The 23,474-nt window shown below is 34.8% G+C and overlaps 1 protein-coding gene and 1 long non-coding RNA gene across 3 annotated transcripts in view; one reads left to right on the top strand and one right to left on the bottom strand.

Annotated features, from left to right (window-relative positions):
• LOC141514700 (coiled-coil domain-containing protein 91-like) overlaps positions 1–23,474 on the top strand; it is a 500,695-nt gene that overhangs the window by 149,438 nt on the left and 327,783 nt on the right. The window lies entirely within an intron of this gene.
• Positions 1–23,474, bottom strand: part of LOC141514702 (uncharacterized) — a 344,275-nt gene that overhangs the window by 51,353 nt on the left and 269,448 nt on the right. The window lies entirely within an intron of this gene.

Here is a 23,474-nt window from a genome sequence, read left to right on the forward strand (position 1 = left end):
GATAGACAAGTATAAAGGTTACAAATACAATATATAGCAGGAAATGACCAACTTAATCTTGTATTTGATTAAGACTGATCCAACTGGAAAGCAGTTTGGAAGAAACTAGGTATAAAGCATATACTAAAATAAGGTCACACTGTATACAAGATTTAGAAATTAAAGGTGATATCTTAAGCAAATTAAGAGAGTGTGGAATAGTTTTCATGTCAGATCTTTTGATAGCAGATTAATTTATTGTCAAACAAGAAATAGAAAATATTATGGGATGTCAGATAACTTTGATTACATTTAATTAAAAAAGACTTTGCATAAACAAAACCAACACAGTCAAGATTAGGACAGCAGAAAACTGAGTGGTTCTTGAAAGTGGGAATTTACAGTAAGTTTATCTCAGAAATATAGAAAACTGAGGCAAAATTTTATGAATATAAATGATAACTGATAAATGGTTAAATGATATAAAGAGATAGTTTTAGATGAATAAATCAAAGATCTAAATCACTATTAATGAGAAAAATGCAAATTAAAACAGCTCTGGGTACCACTTCACACCTATCAGATTGGCTAATAGAAAAGGAAAATGATAAAATATTGGAGATGAGATAGAAATAATAGCATACTAATATATTATTGGGAGAATTGTGTACTGATCTAAGCATATTTGAAGAACAATTTGGATCCATGCTCAAAGCTCTTATGAAACTGTATAAATTCTTTGATCCAAAAATATTACTGTTAGATCTGTATCTCAAAATCATAAAGTGTGTGGAGGAGGAAAGGATGATTTACTTATATAAAAATATTTATAGTAGCTGTTTGCAGTGACAAAGCTTTAGAAATTTAAGGGATGTCCATATGTTGGGGAATGACTGAATAAGTTGTAGTATATGATTATAATGGAATACTATTGTATGATAAGAAATGAACAGGATGCTTTCAGAAAAACCTGAAAGGACTTACATGATCCAGGCAAAGTGAATTAAGCAGAACCAGGAGAACACTATATACAACGATACAATACAATGATTAACTGTGTGTGACTTAACTATCCTCAGCAATACAAAGATCCAAGGCAATTCTGAAGCATCTTTGATGAAAAATGCTATACACCTTCAGAAAAGGAATTGATGGAATCATTTGGGAAAAATGTAAATCAAAGTGTACTGGTTCTTTATTCACAACTTACTATATTTTTCTTGTTTTATTTTTGCCTGTATTTTCTTTTATAATTTGATTAATATGGAAATATGTTTGCATAACTGAATATATATAACCTTTATCAAATTGTTTGCCTTCTCAATAATGGGAAGGGAATATCTGAGATAACTTGGAACTCAAAATTGTAAAAGCAAAATAAAGATTAAAATTTGTTTTATATGTAATTAGAAATATATTAAAACATTAATAAAAGTAAAATAAAATTGTTACTTCCAGGATCGAATTTTTTCTCTACATATTATTATATGTCACTCTTTCTAACCACAACTTATGAATTTTTTTGCCAGTTTGTCCAAATGGGTTGGTCTCACTATTATTATTGGTGAGTAGATCCCTGGAAAAATATCAACAAATCTATTCCCTTCATATTTCTTTCCCTCCTAGTTTCATCTATAAATCAATTTTGCATGATTTGACTTGAGTCTCACAATGTTTTCTTTTTTCTCAACTGCAGTTTTTCATATTTCTTCATAAATTTGTGAATATTCAAATTTATTTTCTAAATTAATATTGTTCTTGGCTGCCATGTCTGACCTGTTGATAAAGCAAATAATTTTTTACAAAGTAATAGAAGGGATGGAAACAAGCATTTATTAAGCATCTATTATGTTGCAGGCACTGTGTTAAATGCTTTGCAATTGGTTTTTCATTTCTTACATGTAGCATCTTCTTCCTATCTTCCTTCATCTAATTTCTGTATTAATTTGATTTTTTCTCCAAGCAGTTAATAGTTTTCCCAAGTTCATATAGTTGATTCTGAAATGAATAATCTTTAAGCAGAGTTCAATAGATAGAAATCTCTTAAAATATAATTAATTTTACTTTGGGTTTTTTCATTTAGCACTTGCCACAGCCAACAGCTGCCAAATCTTTTCTTGTTTAAGAAGTTCAGGCCTTAGGGGGCACCTAGGTGGCACAGTAAATAGAGCACCAAATCCAGTCTCAGACACTTACTAATTACCTAGCTGTGTGACCTTAGGCAAGTCACTTAATCCCATTGCCTCGCAAAAAAACAATCTAAAAAATTATATCAAGAAGTTCAGGGCTCAGGCTTCTATACTTTATAAATTTTTGACTCTTACACTTTTTAATTCTGAATATTTATTCCAAGTTTTACCTATATTCTCTGTTACCATGCTCAATATAAATAAAGTGATTTAGTTTGGAGCATTTTAGAAAGTTATTTATAACATTTCCCTATTTCTCTACAATGGATTTTATTAATTTAATTAGATTTAATTAATATTTTCTGCAATGGATTTAAATACATTGCAAATATCTTTTTTTCTGCCACTCATAGTGAAAATTGTCAGATAAATTTATCTATACCCCATGGAAATTTATGGAAATCTATAGATAGGTACCCCTTTGGATGAGAAGACTTGGATAAATGAAAGAACCACATACAATGCAGAAATCACTGATCCATCTTAGTATCTAACTCAAGGAATTTTTATCAATTAAAAATACATTTAAAAAAATTTTGCTTTAGTTTACTTTTATTTTTCATGTAACATGACCAAGATGGGAGGTCTAACTTTTCCCAAATAAATCAGCTTTTACCAAAACTAAGCTTGAGGCAATTGAAATGTTATTGAATACTTTGAATCATGTTACAAGTATCTTCTCTTAATGTTGAAGGAAATGTGGGAAAATTTAGACCCTAAAACTCTGTTGGTGGAATTGAGATGTCATTCAACCATTATGTTGAACAATTTAGAATTATTCCCAAAGGACTCTAAAACTACGCATATACCCTTTGACCTAGTATTGCCACTACTAGTTCTGGATCCTAAAAGAAAAAACAAAACAAAAAGGAAAAAGACCTATAGATACAAAAAATATTTATAACAAGTCTTTTATGGTGGTAAAGAATTGGATATTGAGGGAATGTCTATCAATTGGGGAATGGCTAAACAAGTTGTGCTATGTAATTGTGTGGAGTACTGTTTTGTTACAACAAATGACAAGTCAAATGTTCTCAGAAAAAAACATGAACAAAACTTACAAGAAATGATGCAAAATGAAATGAGTAGAACCAGAAGAACACTATAACCAGTAACAATAATGTAAGATAATCAGCTGCAAAAGATTTAGCTATTCTTAGCAATACAATGATCCAAGACAACTGTGAAGCACTTATGGTAAAAAATGATATCCATCCCCAGAGAAAGAACTAATGGACTCTGAATACAGATTAACCAAAACCTTTTCTTTATTTTTCTTGGACATTTTTGTCTTAGTTTTCTTTTTAAATCGACTGATGTGGAAATATGTTTTGCATGACTGCACATATATGTCCTATGTCAAATTGCTTGTTTTCTCAGTGGGGGTAGAGGAAAAGGAGGGAATTTAGAGCTGCAAATTTTAAATACTAATGTTAAAAATTGTTTTTACATGTTAATTGGAGGAAAAATAAAATACTAAGTACAGAAATAAATTAGTGAGAAAGAAAAAAATAACAATCATTTTATCTTCTCTGTGTTCTGAGACTATATATATATATATTTAGGTTTTTGCAAGGCAAACAGGGTTAAGTGGCTTGCCCAAGCTAGGTAATTATTAAGTGTCTGAGACCGGATTTGAACCCAGGTACTCCTGACTCCAGGGCCAGTGCTTTATTCATTATGCCACCTAGCCGCCCCATAGATATATTTTCAAGGGTAAGGCTGTGGTAACAGAAATGGTCTCAGAGAATATCTCCTGCATCATATTTATTATACTGAGTGTTCTAAGACTCAACGGTGTTTCTACAGAGATCAAGGCTACAGTAACTGAAATGTTCTTAGAGTTTCTTCCATCACAAATTTCTTGTCCTCTGAGTTTTACATAGTTCTGCTGACACTTTTCCCCACTCACACTTATTGAAGATGAGATTTCCCCAGGTGATAAACACATTGCACAGTTTACTGAATGAATCTATAGGTTAGGTTGACTTCGCCTTCCCCAATACCCCCCTCCTGTCCCCCAGAAACAGGATCCTTGGAGAGAAATCATGCAAAGACAAAAAAGTAAACAAGGCGATAGGGTGGAGGAGAATGATAAGGAAGGGGAAGGGCCTTCAAGCTTCCATGGACCCCTTTAGGGAACAGGGACCTTAACCCTCCTCCTCTGTCTCCTCCAGAGGCAGGAAGGACTGACACTGGTTGAAGGTAGGAGAAATTGTTATTTACTTTTGCAAATGTATCAGTCTGTCACTCTTTGCTAGGATTAATGCTCAAGGGGTTCTCAGTTGAAACTGACCTGGTGGTATCTGGAATTGTTCTTCTAGAGTGAATTAAGGCTCAGAAAAGGTAATTAGGCATTAAAGCATGAGAAACAATGAGCTTTCACAGTGGTTTAGGATAGGTTTCTATTTATTTTTTAAAATGCAAACTTTATCTAATTGTCTTTATTCAAGATGTCACAATTTACTTTTTCTCTTTTCTCCTGCTTTTTTTTGTCTTTCAATGAATCATCTATAAAATGAGTAAAATGAAATGATCTAAGCATCTGTGATTGATTCAATGCTTAAAAAATAAACTAGGTATTTTTAAAAACCATATTCTTGACTTTTTTCTTTGATAATTACTTGATTATTTCCCTCTCCACATCATTAATAATTAGGCATATTTATTTCCCAAGTTCAAGAACTTCAGCTTTTGTTTTCATGTCAGGCATGACAAGAACTTTTTACTGGAATTTTACTGAAAGTAGCTTCTTGTGTTTATATGTCTAAAATTTTTTAAACCTCAAAATTGCATCCTATACTTAAATCTTTTTTGTGTGGTTGGGGGAGAGCAGAAAGAAGAAGAACAAGTAAGAGGAGGGAGAAAGGGAGCAGGAACAAAAAAGACAAAGAGAGAGAGAGAGAGAGAGAGAGAGAGAGAGAGAGAGAGAGAGAGAGAGAGAGAGAGAGAGAGAGATCCCTTTCACAGAAATGTCATAGAAGTTAGAGTTGGGAAGAGACCTCAGTAGCCACAGGGCCTAATTCATACCTAAAATGAACCTAATACCTAGTCAGGTTCTTGCTCTTCTGGATGATCACTAATGATGGGGATCTACCCCCTCTTGAAGAATTCATTCTGTTTGTTTGTTTTGTTTTTGACAACTTAAATTGTTAGACAGTTTTTAACCTGACACCAAACCTAAATTTGCCTTTTTTGCAGCTTCTACCCATTTCAGCCATCTGGGGTCAAACAGAATGTTTGAACTTTTTCTATATGACAGTCTTTCAAACACTTGAAAATGGCTATCTTTCTCCCCTTGAATTTTCATTTCAACTACCAAAAGAACAAAGTAATGGGCTTGGGTATATATTTGAGCCATTTCTGGTGATGTTCTTTTTGTGTAACCAAGAAAAACTATGCCAAAGAGACTGAGCCAGGAGGAGTAAGTAAGTATCCTACTTAGGTTTAAAGGAAGAAGTCAGTTAGTTTCTCTCTCTCTCTCTCTCTCTCTCTCTCTCTCTCTCTCTCTCAATTCCTCCATCTTTCCTTACCTCCTTCCTCTCAGTCCCCTTTGGAATGCTATGACATTCACACATCCAACAGCAACTGACCAACAATTCTGAAATTGATGCTTGTTTTATCTGGCAAACATGAGAGTTGAGAACTTCAGTCTTGGTGCTAACAAACTGATGGGGGGTGGGGTGCTTCCTGCAAACTATATCACTTTTTGGAAGATCCTCTGATTAGATCAGCCTGAAACCTCAAAGCCTAAGCCATGAACTGGCTGGCTGGTGAGATAGTTTAGACCATGAATTACTATTCAGCCTAAGATGAAAATGAAATCTGTTCATTGGCCCCATTTGTCTTTAGGACCTCTCAAGGCAGGAGGAAGTTTTCGTACAAGTTGATTTCTGTGAGTCTTTTCAATGTCTCATATTTTAAAAATTTGTTTATAGGGCTTCTGTGAGCCCTTTGCATTCCTGAATCCCATTTTTTGACACATCCTGGATGAATACAGTGTGAGTTAAGTTACTGTTTTTGTGTTTTAAATATTGTTAATATGTCAATATATGCTTTAAACAGTTTTTTTTTTAATGAAGGATACCCACAGTCTCATTTCTACAAATGCTCATTTCCTTCCCCTTCTTGTACATTTAATAGTCTTGAGATACATTTGTTAATCCTTTTGGGGGAAGAACATAAACATGAGCCAAATTAAATATTTCAGAAAATGTCCTCAAGGTTCTTTTCTGGGGAGAATGGACCAGGGAGTATTTGAAAAATACTTGAGTCCCCTCTTTTGAAAGTCTAACTACTCCAGAACTGAACTCAATCCTTATGAATTCAGAGTAGGAATCCAGAGAGGGTAACACTCTCAAGTGAAAGGTCTTATGTTCAGCTTCATTAACCCCAAGCTCAAATATATAGATAGATCATAAATAACAGTTCACCTGTGCAATGTTTACCTAAAGAAATAGTGAGAAGATATCTTTATAGGCTATGTGGCATGGATTCAACAACCTAATAATTTACATTGATATAACACTATAGTTAGCAAAGTGCTGTTTTCACAATAGTCTTGTGAGGTGGATAATTAAGTATTGTACCATTTTTCAAAAGGGGAAATTGAAACTGAAAAATTGTTAGTGTCTACTCTGATATCCTTTAATAGTTTATTAAAAATTTCTTGATCTCTATAGCTCTGATTAAAAAGAAAATCATGCTCCTGTTAGCTCTAATTAAGGAATGTTTATCTGCCCCTTTCCACAGGATCTGTTCTTTTTTGATAGATCAAAGGGAAAGATTTTGTCTGTGTAGATCTTAAGAAATTCATGCACCTCAAAGAATGACTTTCAAGTTGTGCATCAGATAGGGAATCTCCTGCAGAAAGCAGGAGAAACTGCTCTGGTCACCTAGACCAGAGATAAATTCGTTGCTTTTAACATCTTGGTAAGAAGAGACAGCAGTCCTGGAAGATCAGATCTTATCAGTTTTTGACACATGAACAAACCTCTGGATCAATAAATAAATGTATAACCTGATTGACTAGCCACCAAAAGGTTTATGATTCTTTGTTCATTCTGTATAAATTGTTCCCAATATTTTCTTTTGTGGTTGGCATTCAAAAGAATGTCAACCACCCATGGGTTTTCTGGTAAGATCCTAGAGAATTACACCATTTATGTAACATAAAAACTTTGTTGTTTTGTTTTAACTAAAGGATCTAAGTCTTTAGACTCAAAGTCCAGGACTCCATTTATTATAGAATAGACCCTCTCAGGTATTTTTCATTGTTTGGATATCGAAGTCCCCTTGCCCAGGTATCAAATAGATTTATATTTATATTTATATTTATATTTATATTTATATTTATATTTATATCCATATTTATATTTATATATATAGTTTGTTTATTCTATATTTTGTGACATATTTTATGGAATATATCATTTATATAAAATATAAATATACAATATAAATAATATTATGTATAAGTAATTATATATCTGTATATATTGTACAGATCTGTGATTTCATCACTATGGAGAACTTCCAGTGAGGAAATTTCCTCTACCAATTTATAACTATATCTTTTTTTGTGATCTATAGTCTTAGAAACCTGCCTCAGGCATTAAGAACTTGAATGACTTGCCCATGCTCACACAGCTAGAAGAAGCAAGACTTAAACCCAGGTATTCTGCATTCCACAGTTAGCCATTTAGCTGCTGCTACAGGTTGCTTCCCTGATACATCTTGAACTCAACATATCCAAAAGAGTACTCATTATCCCTACTTCATTCCTATCTTTTTATGTGTATGTATGTAAGTTACTAGATTTTTCTTTTGGTTTTTCATTCATTCTTGATTTCAAAATTCCAAAATTTAAATATAATAATTTGGTAATTAGTATTAGTCCATGAGGCACAATCCAATATATAAGAAATGACTTCCTCATTGAAATATAATCTACCTTTTATTGTAATATTCATTTTCTTATTAATTTTTAACCATTCAGAGTTGCTTGCCACCCTCTGGAACATTTATTCTTCTAAGAGCTATTGATTGTGACCCTACCAAAGGGGTCATTGGCATTCAAGAGTGCCACTGATCTCTTTTTTATTAGTAAGCATTCTTGCATTATGACCCCAGGCCCTTCACTTAACCCTCTTTGCCTCCATTTTCTCATTTGTAAAATGAGCTGGAGAAGAAAATAACAAACTACTCAGTATCTTTTCCAAGAAAATCCCAAATTGTATCACAGACAAACCTGAAATATATCAGAATAAGTATTAATTATACTAGATATCCTTTGTCTAACCACATTCTTAATTTCGGACCCTTCTCCTGCCCCACACACTCTGATATGAAAAGTTTCTTCAACTTAGTAGGTAACCTAATACCTGTACTATAAATATATATATATATATATATATATATATATATGTATGTATATATATATACATACATATATATATATCACTCTGAATTTCCATTGTAGAGAAATGATAGCAAATCCTTTATTTTTTTGCCTTATTTAAAAAGCATACTTGAAAAAGTTTCCCAAACAAATATTTTAATAACCAAATGCTTTTTACTTTTTTCAGACACTTTTTGGAAGATGAGATCAAAAGCAAACAAAATCAAAAGGACATCATAAAAATAAAACTTTGAGAATCAAAAGTTCTGTGAATAAGTCTATGAATGTCAAAACACAGATTTAAAAATTAAATTTTTACCAAGCGTGAACACATAATTTCACAACACACACACACACACACACACACACACACACACACACACACAGAGACACACACAAATTTTGGATCAGACTTTTGATTTCATTGAAATAGGCAAATGTCTGTGAGGAAATTTCCTCTACCTTTGCAGAGCAAGATATACTCCAAAATTTACAATAATAAATATTCACCTGAGGCAAGGTTACTTTCTAGGGTCATGAGGCTGTTTTATTTCAGAGGCAAGTTTTGAACTCTTGGGTTCCTGACCTTAAGGCCAAATCTCTAATCACAATGCCACATTACTTCTTATAATTTTTAGAGAAGTCTTTACAAGATTCTGCCCTTCTAGCAATGATAGGGAATAATTCCTCGTAGAAACGAGGAAACTAAAATTTAGGTTGAATGACTTGCCTGAGTACACACACTTGCATTAAGACATTATGATTCCAAGTCAAGTGTCCTTTCCAGTTCTCAAAGAAACTTCTCACAGGCACCTGTGTAGAGGCACTTATCTCTGTCTATATAAGAAGACCTGAAGTGGAAAAGAATACGGGGAGTTGGGAAGTTAGGGGGTCATGGGAGTGAGAAGTGGGTTAGATAACAGGGTCAATTTTGGCATCAGTAACTAATGTTTTGTATACAGTTTTTTTGGACCACTGAAGTTAAGTATCATCTTGTTTTATAGTTTGGAAATTTGAGTCAGAGAAAAGTTAAGCCAATTGCCAAAGGTCACCCAGTTAGTGAATGGCAGAACCAGGAATGCACCAGTGCCTCCAAGTCTTGTCCTTTTTCCAGTTAATTCTATTCCCTTTTCTCTGTTTATAGACTTCAAACTAGTTTTGAGTCCACAGAAGGATTTCATATATGTCCAAGTTAATTTGGATTAATGTGAGCAGTACTTTGGGCAACCACATAAGTATTTTGGGGCATGTTTTTTTTTTTCCTGGAATAATTGCAACCTGCTGTACTTTAATTACAGTGACTTTTAGGAAGTGCTAGTTTTCTTTCATTTACATGAATTTTAATATTTTTTCCTTTTGTGCCTTCAGCACTCAAACTTTAAACTTGTATCAAATTAGAGTTTACTACAAATATAGCTGCTAGCTAATAAATTGCTCCAAACAAAATGCCGTAAAAGAAGATCATAAACATAGGTACAACTAAGGATTAACTGAAAATGCTGTCAGCTCTGTCTTAGATAAAAATACTGCTTAGCAGCATTCTCCAAAACATTTGGAATTAATTTCTAGAAACAGAACAATGTGGTCTGAGTAAAAACTCATAATTTTGATTACCCAGTACCATCTGTATGTTACACAACTTCATAAATTTCCAGACAAACAGATGAGGAGAAAGATGTAGCTTTGCTGCATGGTATGATTACATAGTAACAAAACATCCTGCTGCTTGACCAAAGTATTTCACCAATGCCTAGCAGTTATAAAAAAGGTGATGTGGAAATTTTTATTCTGTTATTTGCAGAAAAAAAACACATGGTTATTTTTTGAAGGCAGGGAGCCTTATCAGATCAAAATACTAATAAATTCAATTTAATCTAACTGTGTGGAAAGCTGAAGGTACAGGTTTGTGAAAAACTTCAGTAAATCTGAAATGTCCCTCAGTCAGATAATACTTATGCCCCATCCATGTATTGATCATTGTTTAAAGGATAACAAGATTTTCAGATGATAATGTAAGTCTGAGCAAGGTCATGAAGGAGTAATATAGAATTAAAAGGGCTGGGAGACAGAAAAATCCTTTATCAATATCATCACTATTTATAAAAATAATACTGAGTCCTGGTCACTTCTAATTCAGAAGCCATATTAAAATGTAATTGGGAATTTTTTTTAAATTTATTTTTATTGAAGATATTATTTGAGTTTTACAATTTTCCCCCAATCTGGCTTCCCTCTCCCCACACCCCCACAGAAAGCACTCTGTCAGTCTTTACATTGTTTCCATGTTGTACCTTGATCCAAATTGGGTGTAATGAGAGAGAAATCATATCCTTAAAGAGAAGAGAAGTCTAAGAGGTAACAAGATCAGACAATAAGATATCTAGTTTTTGTTCTTTTCTAAATTAAAGGGAATAGTCCTTGCACTTTGTTCAAACTCCACAGCTCCTTATCTGGATACAGAAGGTACTCTCCTTTGCAGACAGCCAAAAATTGTTCCCGATTGTTGCACTGATGGAATGAGCAAGTCCTTCAAGGTTGAACATCACTCCCATGTTGCTGTTAGGGTGTAAAGTGTTTTTCTGGTTCTGCTCATCTCACTCAGCATCAGTTCATGCAAATCCCTCCAGGTTTCCCTGAAATCCCGTCCCTCCTGGTTTCTAATAGAACAATAGTGTTCCATGACATACATATACCACAGTTTGCCAAGCCATTCCCCAATTGAAGGACATTTACTGGATTTCCAATTCTTTGCCACCAGAAATAGGGCTATTATAAATATTTTTGTACAAGTAATGTTTTTACCCTTTTTCCTCATCTCTTCATGGCATAGATCCAGTAGTGGTATTGCTGGGTCAAAGGGTATGCACATTTTTGTTGCCCTTTGGGCATAGTTCCAAATAGCTCTCCAGAAGGGTTGGATGAGTTCACAGCTCCACCAACAGTGTAACAGTGTCCCAGATTTCCCACATCCCTTCCAACAATGATCATTATCCTTACTGTTGTTCATACTGGCCAATCTGAGAGGTGTGAGGTGGTACCTCAGAGAAGCTTTAATTTGCATTTCTCTAATAATTAATGATTTAGAGCATTTTTTTTTCATATGGCTATGGATTACTTTGATCTCCTCATCTGTAAATTGCCTTTGCATATCCTTTGACCATTTGTCAATTGGGGAATGGCATTTTGTTTTAAAAATATGACTCAGTTCTCTGTATATTTTAGAAATGAGTCCTTTATCAGAATCATTAGTTGTAAAGATTGTTTCCCAATTTACTACTTTTCTTTTGATCTTGATTACATTGGTTTTATCTCTCCAAAAGCTTTTTAATTTAATGTAATCAAAATCATCTAATTGTTTTTTGGTGATGTTCTCCAACTCTTCCTTAGTCATAAACTGTTCCCCTTTCCATAGATCTTAGAGGTAGCCTAGTCCTTGATCTTTTAATTTGCTTACAGTATCTTTTTTACGTCTATGTCCTGTAACCATTTGGATCTTATCTTGGTAAAGAGTATGAGGTGTTGGTCTAATCTAAGTTTCTTCCATACTAACTTCTAATTATCCCAGCAATTTTTATCAAAGAAGGAGTTTTTATCCCAATGGCCGGACTCTTTGGGCTTATCAAACAGCAGACTACTATAATCATCTCCTGCTTTTACACCTAGTCTATTCCACTGGTCCACCACTCTATTTCTTAGCCAATACCAAACAATTTTGATGACTGATGCTTTATAATATAATTTTAGATTGGGTAGGGCTAAGCCACCTTCTTTTGAACTTTTTTCATGAAGCTCCTGGCAATTCTTGACTTTTTATTTCTCCATATGAATTTGCTTACAATTTTTTCTAACTCGTTAAAGTAATTTTTTCAAATTTTGATTGGTAGGGCACTAAACAGATAGTTTAGTTTTGGTAGAATTGTCATTTTTATTATATTAGCTCTAGCTATCCATGAGCAGTTGATATTTGCCCAGTTATTTAAATCTAATTTAATTTGTGTGAGAAGTGTTTTATAATTGTTTTCAAAAAGATTCTGCGTCTGTCTTGGCAAATCGACTCCCAAATATTTTACACTGTCTGAGGTTACTTTGAATGGGATTTCTCTTTCTAGCTCTTCCTGCTGTTTCTTGCTAGACATATATAGAAAAGTTGAGGATTTATGAGGGTTTATTTTATAACCTGCAACTTTGCTAAAATTGCTAATTGTTTGCAGTAGTTTTTTAGATGATTTCTTGGGATTCTCTAGGTAGACCATCATGTCATCTGCGAAGAGTGAGAGTTTTGTCTCTTCCTTCCCAATTCTAATTCCTTCAATTTCTTTTTCTTCTCTAATTGCTGATGCTAACATTTCTAATACAATATTGAATAGTAGTGGTGATAATGGGTACCCTTGTTTCACCCCTGATCTTATTGGGAATGCCTCTAGCCTCTCCCCATTGAATATAATGCTTGTTGATGATTTCAGATAGATACTACTAATTATTTTAAGGAAAATTCCATTTATGCCTACACTCTCTAATGTTTTTAATAGGAATGGATGCTGTATTTTGTCAAAAGCTTTTTCAGCATCTATTGATATGATCATATGATTTCTGATAGGTTTGTTGTTTATATAATTAAGTATACTAACAGTTTTCCTAATATTGAACCAACCCTGCATTCCTGGAATAAATCCTACTTGAACATAATGTATTATCCTAATGATGACTTATTGTAATCGTTTTGCTATGATTTTATTTAGGATTTTTGCATCTATATTCATCAGGGAAATAGGTCTATAATTTTCTTTCTCTGTTTTAACTCTTCCTGGTTTAGGTAACAGTACCATATTAGTTTCATAGAAGGAGGCAGAATTCCATCTTTCCCTATTTTTCCAAAGAGTTTATATAGGATTGGAACCAATTGTTCCTTAAAAGTTTGGTAGAATTCACTTGTCAATCCATCAGGGACTGGAGAGTTTATTTAGGGAGTTCAATAATGGCTTGTTGAATTTCTTTTTCTGAGATAGGGTTGTTTAGGTATTTAATCTCTTCTTCATTTAACCTGGGCAACTTATATTTTTGTAAATATTCATCCATTTCACTTAGATTATCAAATTTATTGGCATAGAATTGGGCAAAATAATTTCGAATTATTACTTCAATTTCCTCCTCATTGGTGGTGAGTTCACCTTTTTCATTTATGATACTAGCAATTTGGTTTTCTTCTTTCTTTTTTTTAATAAAATAGACCAGAAGTTTATCAATTTTATTGGTTTTTTCATAATACCAACTTTTGGTTTTATTTATTAATTCAATAGTTTTTTTTGCTTTCAATTTTATTAATCTCTCTTTTAATTTTTAGAATTTCTAATTTGGTATTTAATTAGGGATTTTTGATTTGTTCTTTCTCTAATTTTTTTAGTTGCAGGTTTAGTTCATTGATTTCCTCTTTCTCCAATTTATTCATGTAAGTATTTAGAGCTATAATATATCCCCTGAGAGTCGCTTTGAATGAATTCCATAGGTTTTGGTATGTTGTTTCATTATTATCATTATCTAGGATAAAATGGTTAATTCTTTCTATAATTTGTTTTTTTGGTCCACTCATTTTTTTAAAATGAGGTTATTCAGTTTCCAATTTGTTCTGGGTCTATATCTCCTTGGCCCAGTATTGCATATGACTTTTATTGCATTGTGATCTGAGAAAGATGTATTCACTATTTCTGCCTTTCTGCAGTTGATCATTAGGTTTTTATGTCCTAGTACATGGTCAAATTTGTATAAGTTCCATGTACTGCAGAGAAAAAGGTATATTACTTTCTATTCCCATTCAGTTTCCTCCATAAGCCTACCATATCTAATTTTTCTAACAATCTATTTACCTCCCTAATTTCTTTCTTGTTTGTTTTATGATTTGATTTATCTAGATCTGATAGCGGGAGGTTGAGTTCTCCCATGAGTAGAGTTTTGCTTTCTATGTCTTCCTGTAGTTCTTTCAGTTTCTCCTCTAAGAATTTGGGTGCTGTCCCACTTGGTGCATATATATTGAATATTGAAATGACTTTATTGTCTATGGTACCTTTTAGGAGGATAAATTTTCCTTCCTTATCTCTTTTAACGCTATCTATTTTTGCTGCTGCTTTGTCTGAGATAAGATTTGCTACCCCTGCTTTTTTTTACTTCAGCTGAAGCAAAATATATTTTGCTCCAACCTTTTACCTTTACTCTATATGTATGTCTCTGCTTCAAATGAGTTTCTTGTAAGCAGCATATTGTAGGATTCTGGTTTTTAATCCACTCTGCTATTTGCTTACATTTTAAGTGAGAGTTCATCCCATTCACATTCAAGGTTATGATTACTAATTCTTTATTGCCCTCCATGCTATCTTCCCTGTTTGTATTTTTCCCCCTTTCCCCCCTTTTATCCATATTCCCCAGTCTTTTGTTTCTGAATACCACCCCCTTCAATGTGTTTGCCCTCCTATATCACACCATCCCCTTTCTTTCTCCTTTCCCTTTTTCCCTTTTCCCTTCCTTTCCTTTTATTTCCCCCACTCCCCTTCCCTTTCTCCATCCCTCCCTCCCCTTTCCCCCTTTTAATACTTGAAAGGTTAAATGTTTTATGAGTTAACTGAGTATGTGTAGGTTGACTTTAAGCCAAGTCTGATGAGAAGAAGATTCAGGTGTTTCTCCTCTGCTCCCTTCTTCCCCACTTTTACCATAGGTTTTTTTGTACCAGTTTAGTGTAATGATATTTACCCCATTCATTGCCCTCCCTCCTTCTGTCTCTTTCCTGTCCCCCTTTTTATGGAGGTAGTGTTTTTTTTAAGATCATTCTAAGTCACAGAAAATTCTGAGTGTCTGTCCCTTCTAGTTCAGTATATTCTATTGAATAGAGTCAAAATTCCAGAGTCCTTCTCCCAAGTGGGGTTAAGCCAGTTACATCCCTTTAGATAGCAGTCTCATGGTTAGGTCATGAATGTCCATCATTTCTGGCTAGGTGTATTCTCTCTGTTAGAGTTACATTTCTCAAGATTTATGAGAATCTTTTTTTCCCCCCATGCTAGGATATAGCCAGTTTCAACTTACTGGATTGCATTTTTTTCCCTTTGACCCCCCCCCCCCTTTTTTTACCTTTTCATGTGTCTCTTGAACCTCCTGTTTGATGTCCAAATTTTCTGTTTAGCTCTGGACTTTTCATCAGAAATTTTTGGAATTCTTCTATTTCATTAAATGTACATCTTTTTCCCTGGAAGAGAAGGCTGAGCTTTGCAGGAAAGTAGATTTTTGGCTGCATTCCAAGCTCCCATGCTCTTTGAAATATCTCGTTCCAGGCCCTTCGATCCCTTAAAGTTGATGCAGCTAGGTCCTGCATGATCCTTACTGTGGCTCCTTGATTTTTAAATTGTTTCTTTCTGGCTGCTTGCAGGATTTTCTCTTTAATCTGATAGTTCTTGAGTTTGTCCGCAACATTCCTTGGTATTTTCATTTTAGGATCTTTTTCTGGTGGCGATCGATGTACTCTTTCAATAACTACTTTGCCCTCCAATGCCATAATATCAGGGCAGTTTTCCATTGTTAGATCCTATAATATTAAGGCCAGGCTGTTTTTCTCTTCAATGTTTTCAGGAAGTCCTATAATTTTCAGGTTGCCCCTCCTCAATCTATTCTCGAGGTCAGTGGTTTTGTTGATGAGGTATTTTACATTTGCTTCTATTTTTTCTATTTTTTGATTTTGTTTAACTGACTCTTGCTGTCTCATGGAGTCATTAGTTTCTGTAGATTCCATTTTTTGGGGGGGGAGGAGTTTTCTTCATTAACCTTTTGCAACTCCTTTTCCAATTGGTCAATTCTACTTTTGAAAGAGCTTTTCATTTGACCAATTGAGGTTTTGAGAGAATTAATTTCCTTTTGCATTTGCTCATTTGAGGATCTGAGAGAATTATTCTCATTTTGTAATTGTCCAATTGATGATCTGAGAGATTTATTCTCCTTTTGTTTTTGTCTAATTGTGCTTTCTAAGGTTTTGTTTTCTTGTTGGAAGGTATTAATTGTCTCTCCCAAATTTTTTTTTATTAAAGATATTATTTGAGTTTTACAATTTTCCCCAAATCTTGTTTCCCTCCCCCACCCCCATCCCACAGATAGCACTCCGTCAGTCTTTACTTTGTTTCCATGTTTTACCTTGACCAATTTGGGTGTGATGAGAGAGAAATCATATGCTTAAAGAGAATAGAATTCTCAGGGGTAACAACATCAGACAATAAGATATCTTTTTTTTTTTCCAAATTAAAGGGAATAGTCCTTGTACTTTGTTCAAACTCCAAAGCTCCTTATCTGGATACAGATGGTACTCTCCTTTGCAGACAGCCAAAAATTGTTCCCAATTGTTGCATTGATGGGATGAGCAAGTCCTTCAAGGTTGAACATCACTCCCATGTTGCTATTAGTGTGTACAGTGTTTTTCTGGTTCTGCTCATCTCACTCAGCATCAGTTCATGCAAATCCCTCCAGGTTTCCCTGAAATCCCATCCTTCCTGGTTTCTAATAGAACAATAGTATTCCATGACATACATATACCACAGTTTGCCCAGCCATTCCCCAATTGAAGGACATTTACTGGATTTCCAATTCTTTGCCACCACAAACAGGGCTGCTATAAATATTTTTGTACAAGTAATGTTTTTACCCTTTTTCCTCATCTCTTCATGGCATAGATCCAGTAGTGGTATTGCTGGGTCAAAGGGTATGCACATTTTTGTTGCCCTTTGGGCATAGTTCCAAATAGCTCTCCAGAAGGGTTGGATGAGTTCACAGCTCCACCAACAGTGTAATGGTATCCCAGATTTCCCACATCCCTTCCAACAATGATCATTATCCTTCCTGGTCATACTGGCCAATCTGAGAGGTTGTGAGGTGGTACCTCAGCGAAGCTTTAATTTGCATTTCTCTAATAATTAATGATTTAGAGCATTTTTTCATATGGCTATGGATTACTTTGATTTCCTCATCTGTAAATTGCCTTTGCATATCCTTTGACCATTTGTCAATTGGGGAATGGCATTTTGTTTTAAAAATATGACTCAGTTCTCTGTATATTTTAGAAATGAGTACTTTGTCAGAATCATTAGTTGTAAAGATTGTTTCCCAATTTACTACTTTTCTTTTGATCTTGATTACATTGGTTTTATCTCTGCAAAAGCTTTTTAATTTAATGTAATCGAAATCATCTAATTGTTTTTTAGTGATGTTCTCCAACTCTTCCCTAGTCATAAACTGTTCCCCTTTCCATAGATCTGACAGGTAGACTAGTCCTTGATCTGCTAATTTGCTTATAGTATTTTTTTTATGTCTATGTCCTGTAACCATTTGGATCTTATCTTGGTAAAGGGTGTGAGTTGTTGGTCTAATCTAAATTTCTTCCATACTAACTTCCAATTATCCCAGCAGTTTTTATCAAAGAGGGAGTTTTTATCCCAATGGCCGGACTCTTTGGGTTTATCAAACAGCAGATTACTATAATCCTCTCCTGCTTTTACACCTAGTCTATTTCACTGGTCCACCACTCTATGTCTTAGCCAATACCAAACAGTTTTGATGACTGATGCTTTATAATATAATTTTAGATCAGGTAGTGCTAAGCCACCTTCGTTTGAACTTTTTTTCATTAATCTCCTCACAATTCTTGACTTTTTATTTCTCCATATGAATTTACTCACAATTTTTTCTAACTCATTAAAGTAATTTTTTCAAATTTTGATTGGTAGGGTACTAAACAGATAGTTTAGTTTTGGTAGAATTGTCATTTTTATTATATTAGCTCTAGCTATCCATGAGCAGTTGATATTTGCCCAGTTATTTAAATCTAATTTAATTTGTGTGAGAAGTATTTTATAATTGTTTTCAAAAAGATTCTGAGTCTGTCTTGGCAAATAGACTCCCAAATATTTTACACTGTCTGAGGTTACTTTGAATGGGATTTCTCTTTCTAGCTCTTCCTGCTGTTTCTTGCTAGACATATATAGAAAAGTTGAGGATTTATGAGGGTTTATTTTATAACCTGCAACTTTGCTAAAATTGCTAATTGTTTGCAGTAGTTTTTTAGATGATTTCTTGGGATTCTCTAGGTAGACCATCATGTCATCTGCGAAGAGTGAGAGTTTTGTCTCTTCCTTCCCAATTCTAATTCCTTCAATTTCTTTTTCTTCTCTAATTGCTGATGCTAACATTTCTAATACAATATTGAATAGTAGTGGTGATAATGGGTACCCTTGTTTCACCCCTGATCTTATTGGGAATGCCTCTAGCCTCTCCCCATTGAATATAATGCTTGTTGATGGTTTCAGATAGATACTGATAATTATTTTAAGGAACAGTCCATTTATTTCTACACTCTCTAGTGTTTTTAATAGGAATGGATGCTGTATTTTGTCAAAAGCTTTTTCAGCATCTATTGATATGATTATATTTCTCCCAAATTTTTAAGCTCCTTCCTTATTTCTTCAAGGAAGTCTTTCTGTGCTGGAGAACAGATTGTATTCTCCTCAGATGTTTCAGGTCTCTCTGAGTTGAGGTCTTTCCTTTCCAGGAATTTTTCTATCGATCCACCTTTCCACTGACCCTTCTTCATTATGCTAAAACCTTGAGTTGGGTGGGGGGGCTGGTTCACCTGGGCTCGGGATCACTAAAGGCTTTACTGAGTGCAGTTTCTCTGGTTGGCCAGTAGGAGGTGCTGGTTGCTTTCTCTGGCGTGTCTGTGACCTTGCTTGAGAGGCCTTCTCCCTTTGCTAGAAGAAAGGAGTTGGCGCTATTGAATTCTTTTGCTTTCAATCAATGTTGGGCTTTACCCTGGCTTGAGGTCATTCCTCAGCTGTGCTGGTTCTTCTGCTCACACACCTGGGCCTGAGGCATAAGTAGTTTGCATTTGTTTGTTTGGGAAGGGGCCTCTGTGCAATTGAGGTGTGGACTCAGAGTTTCTCAGACCGGAGGAGCCCAGGGATGGTGTATGCAGCTCTCCTGCACCAGACCTCTCCCCGCAACCCGGTCCTCAAGCTCCAGGGGGACAACACCAACACTAGCGCCTCTGCTTCCCTGCGGACCCAAGCCCCTTTCGTCCAGTCCCATCGCTGATTCAGCGGGTCTGGCTCTCTGGCCCTCAGACTCCTGGTTCCAATTCAGCTGTTAATCTGGCTGATCCGGGGCTGATCCTCCCTCTGAGCCCAGACTCACCGGCCTGAATTCGGCCAAAGCTGCTGTGGGAGACAAATCATGAGGTAGATCTTCTTTCTCCTGGCTTTTCTTTCTGGATTTTGTGGGTCAGATTTCTTTTAAGAGGTTTGTTTCATGCGCTAGATGGGGAAGAGATCAGGAGACTTTAGAACTGTGCCTGTCTTCTCTCCACCATCTTGGCCAAAAAAGGGGAATATTTTTAAAAAATAAAATAAAATTACAACCTAATTTTTAAGTATTTTTTTTGCTACATTTGAGTTCCAATCTGTTTCCCTCTCCCTCTGATCCTGCACTAGAGAAAATCAACATATAACACAGATATAATACATAGTCAATTTCTCTTTGTACTTACAAAATGTAACATTCACTTGGTTCTGCTCATTTCACTTTTTATTATTTGATGCAAGTCTTTCTATGTTTTCTTAAAATCAACATGCTCATCATTTCTTATAACATAGTAGTTTTCTATCACAATTATATACCACTATTTATTTAAATATTCCCCAATTGATAAGTATTTCTTCAGTTTATGGGTTTTTGTCAGCACAAAGAGAGCTGCTATAAATATTTTAGAACACATAGGTTCTTTTCCTGTTTCCCTTTTGACTTTGGGATACAAACCTAATAGTGGTATTGCTGGGTCAAAGGGAACATGTTAATTTTATAAATCTTTGGGCAAATCTAGATTGCTCTACAACTGTTCCACCAACAGGATATTAGTGCCCCAATACTACATTCTTTGGAATATTTGTCATTTTTCTTTTTCTGTCATATTAACCAATCTAGTTGGTATGAGATGGCATCTCAAAGTTGTTTTGATTGGTATTACTCCAGTCAATAATGGCAGCTAGGCAGCATGGTGGATAAAGTGCTAGGCCTGGAGTCAGAAAAACCTGAGCTCAAATATGGCCTCACTGATTTACTATCTGTTTGACTCTAGCTTACTCAATTAACCTCTCTTTGCTTTAATTCTCTGGAGAACAAAATGGCAAACTACTCCAATGTCTTTCCCAAGAAAACCCCAAATGGGGTCACAAAGAATCAGACATGATTCTAATACCTGAGCAAGAACAAATCAATAATAATTCAGAAAAAAAAAATTTTTCACATGACTATATATGTTCTTCCAAAAACTGCCTATTCATATCCTCTGACCATTTAACAATTTGGACAATGACATGAATTTCATAAAGTTCTTTCTACATGCAACCAACAGGGATATTTCTATTTGACTTTGATATTACTAGTATATAGGACACTGTGATACCTTCTGAGAATATAAATGGAAAACAGCATGACAGTCACATATTCTGGATTTACTTACAGTTAAAAAAAGAAAATGTATTTTCTGCTATTTATTTTGGGGTTTGGGGCAAGAGTCTATGCTTAATTACTATCATTTCCTGATTAGTCCTTCACTTTATTCTCTTTGAAAAAAAAGAAACTAAGAAAATGATTGTTTTGTCATGTACACTGCCTTCTATTCTTTTAGTCCTTCAAGAAAGTGAATTTAAAAATTTTCCATTTTTATTATCTTTTATTTTATACCACTTCATTTTTTCCATAGCCACCAATTCATTTCTAGTAACCAAGACTTTTTAAAACATTTAAAAGATCAGTTCAAAAAAACAAGTCAAAACATGAACCACGTCTGATAATATAAAGTGCTCCCCTGCCCATAGTCTCCTACCTCCACAAATAAGGGAGGGAGACACACTTTCTCATTTCTTTTTCAAGGCTAAAAGTGGTCATTATAATCCTGCTATGTTAGTGTTGGGTTTGTTATTGTTATTTGTTTTCTGATGTTTTTTTCAAGAAAGCATGCTTTTTACAAGTTTTGCAAAAGGAGACTCTTTTTAACAATTTGCATATCAGATCACCATAGATTTGAAACATATCTTTTTCACTAAAGAGGCTTGTTGCAGAGCTAAGGCATGTACTTAAAAGGATATGATACAAGAGAGTATATGCTAGATGCCAAATGAATATTACTGTAATTAAACAAATGCTGATAAAATTCATAGGCAGGAACTTATTAAAGGCTGGAGTGGATAAGGAAGTTGTAACTGAAGCTGAACATAGGGAAGAGGGGAGGACATTCCAGGGAGGGGAAGTTATGTGAACAGAGACAGAAGTCAAAATGACATGGAGATTTCAGAAAAACTAGTTTGGCTTGAGTACAAGATGCTTAACATGCATACACCACACTTTTCTTGGCCCTTTTCATCCCAGCTGGAATAAAAAAGAAAGAAGAGAAGAGGGTTCATTGTCTTAGCATTTGTTGACTAGTAATTTTCTGTCTTGACAGAGTAATAACAATGTGATTTTTCATTTACAAAGATGATGTTACTGGTTAGCCATTGGTTAGGCATGTACTTGGAATAGCTTTCCCAGGAGTAGCCATAGATTTATACTGATTAGTGGTCACATAACATATTTTACAAATGAAGCAACAGGTCCAGGGAGGTTAAGTGATTTAACCAAGTTAGTGAAGCAAAGGCAAGATAAGAGATAGTACAATGCTAATAGAAAAACCAGAATAAGAATTGGGATTGCCTCCACCCCAGTTTGGGAGTTAAGTATGCATGGGGAGACAAGGAAAAATTGGGAGCTGAGGTAGGCCTGGGTTTAAATCCTGGTTCTTCCAGTGACTTTCTGAGTAATTCTGAACAAATCACATACTTTCAGTGCAACTTGGTCTCATTTGTAAAATAAGGGGTTTGAAATCAATCATCTCTAGACCCAAACTTTCAGCCCCATAAATTTAAAATTAGAAAGGATTTTTGGGAAATTACCTGATATATAGTTCACTAGAATAAGGATGGTTATGTCATTATTCCTATTTGAGTCCTTATTTTACAAATATAATGACCAGGAACCAGAGATTTAAATAATGAACAGAAACTAGAGTTCCTGCTCCCTTCATAGGGTGTTATCATTCTTCTTAGGCTGTCAATTCTCCTGCTTATCTTTTTCTATTCTTATTATAGGAAGACAAATGGACTTCCTGGCTTCAATATTTCCCCTCTCCAATTCATCCTATATACCTCTGCTACATTACCTATGTATTAATCAATCTTCTTACTTAAATAGATAAGAGAGAGGTACCTCCTACCAGCTTCTGGGCTTTATATCTTTCACACAGCAACTGAAAAAACAATTTACTTCCAGTTAGCTAAAGACCCTCTGGACCCTCTCCTTGATATGGACTAGTTGACAGTTTTAGTCATGGCCACTACCAAGCTAATAAATGTCAAGGAGAGTACCTCTAAAATTAAGCTTAATCTTTTCAAATCTGTGATAGGACCACAATTGATCAGAATTCCCCCACTTTGACTTCCTCACTAAAAAAAACAACAACAAAAAACCAAAACACATAGATTAGGCTAGTTTTTCTGACAGTCAGCAAAACTACCCCAAAGCTTAATTGGCCCTGAGGGCATAGCTTTTTGGTAATGGCTGGTTATAATGACATTGATGCAGGGAAAAGATGTAGAGAATTATGAATGTAGCAGAAACAAAATATGTCTGTTAAATCTTGTTAAATGGGTGGAGGGTTCCTGCTCTTGAGATACTGCCTGCCTTGGACACTGTTGACTGTATCTTATCCTCCAATTCCCACCTCGACCTAACCTTGGCCATAGACACTGGTGGGTAGGAAATGATGTGATGAAGGGACAGGAAGGACCAGTACTTGG

The sequence above is a fragment of the Macrotis lagotis genome, chromosome 2 (assembly GCF_037893015.1).
Source record: "Macrotis lagotis isolate mMagLag1 chromosome 2, bilby.v1.9.chrom.fasta, whole genome shotgun sequence".
Taxonomy (NCBI): domain Eukaryota; kingdom Metazoa; phylum Chordata; class Mammalia; order Peramelemorphia; family Peramelidae; genus Macrotis; species Macrotis lagotis.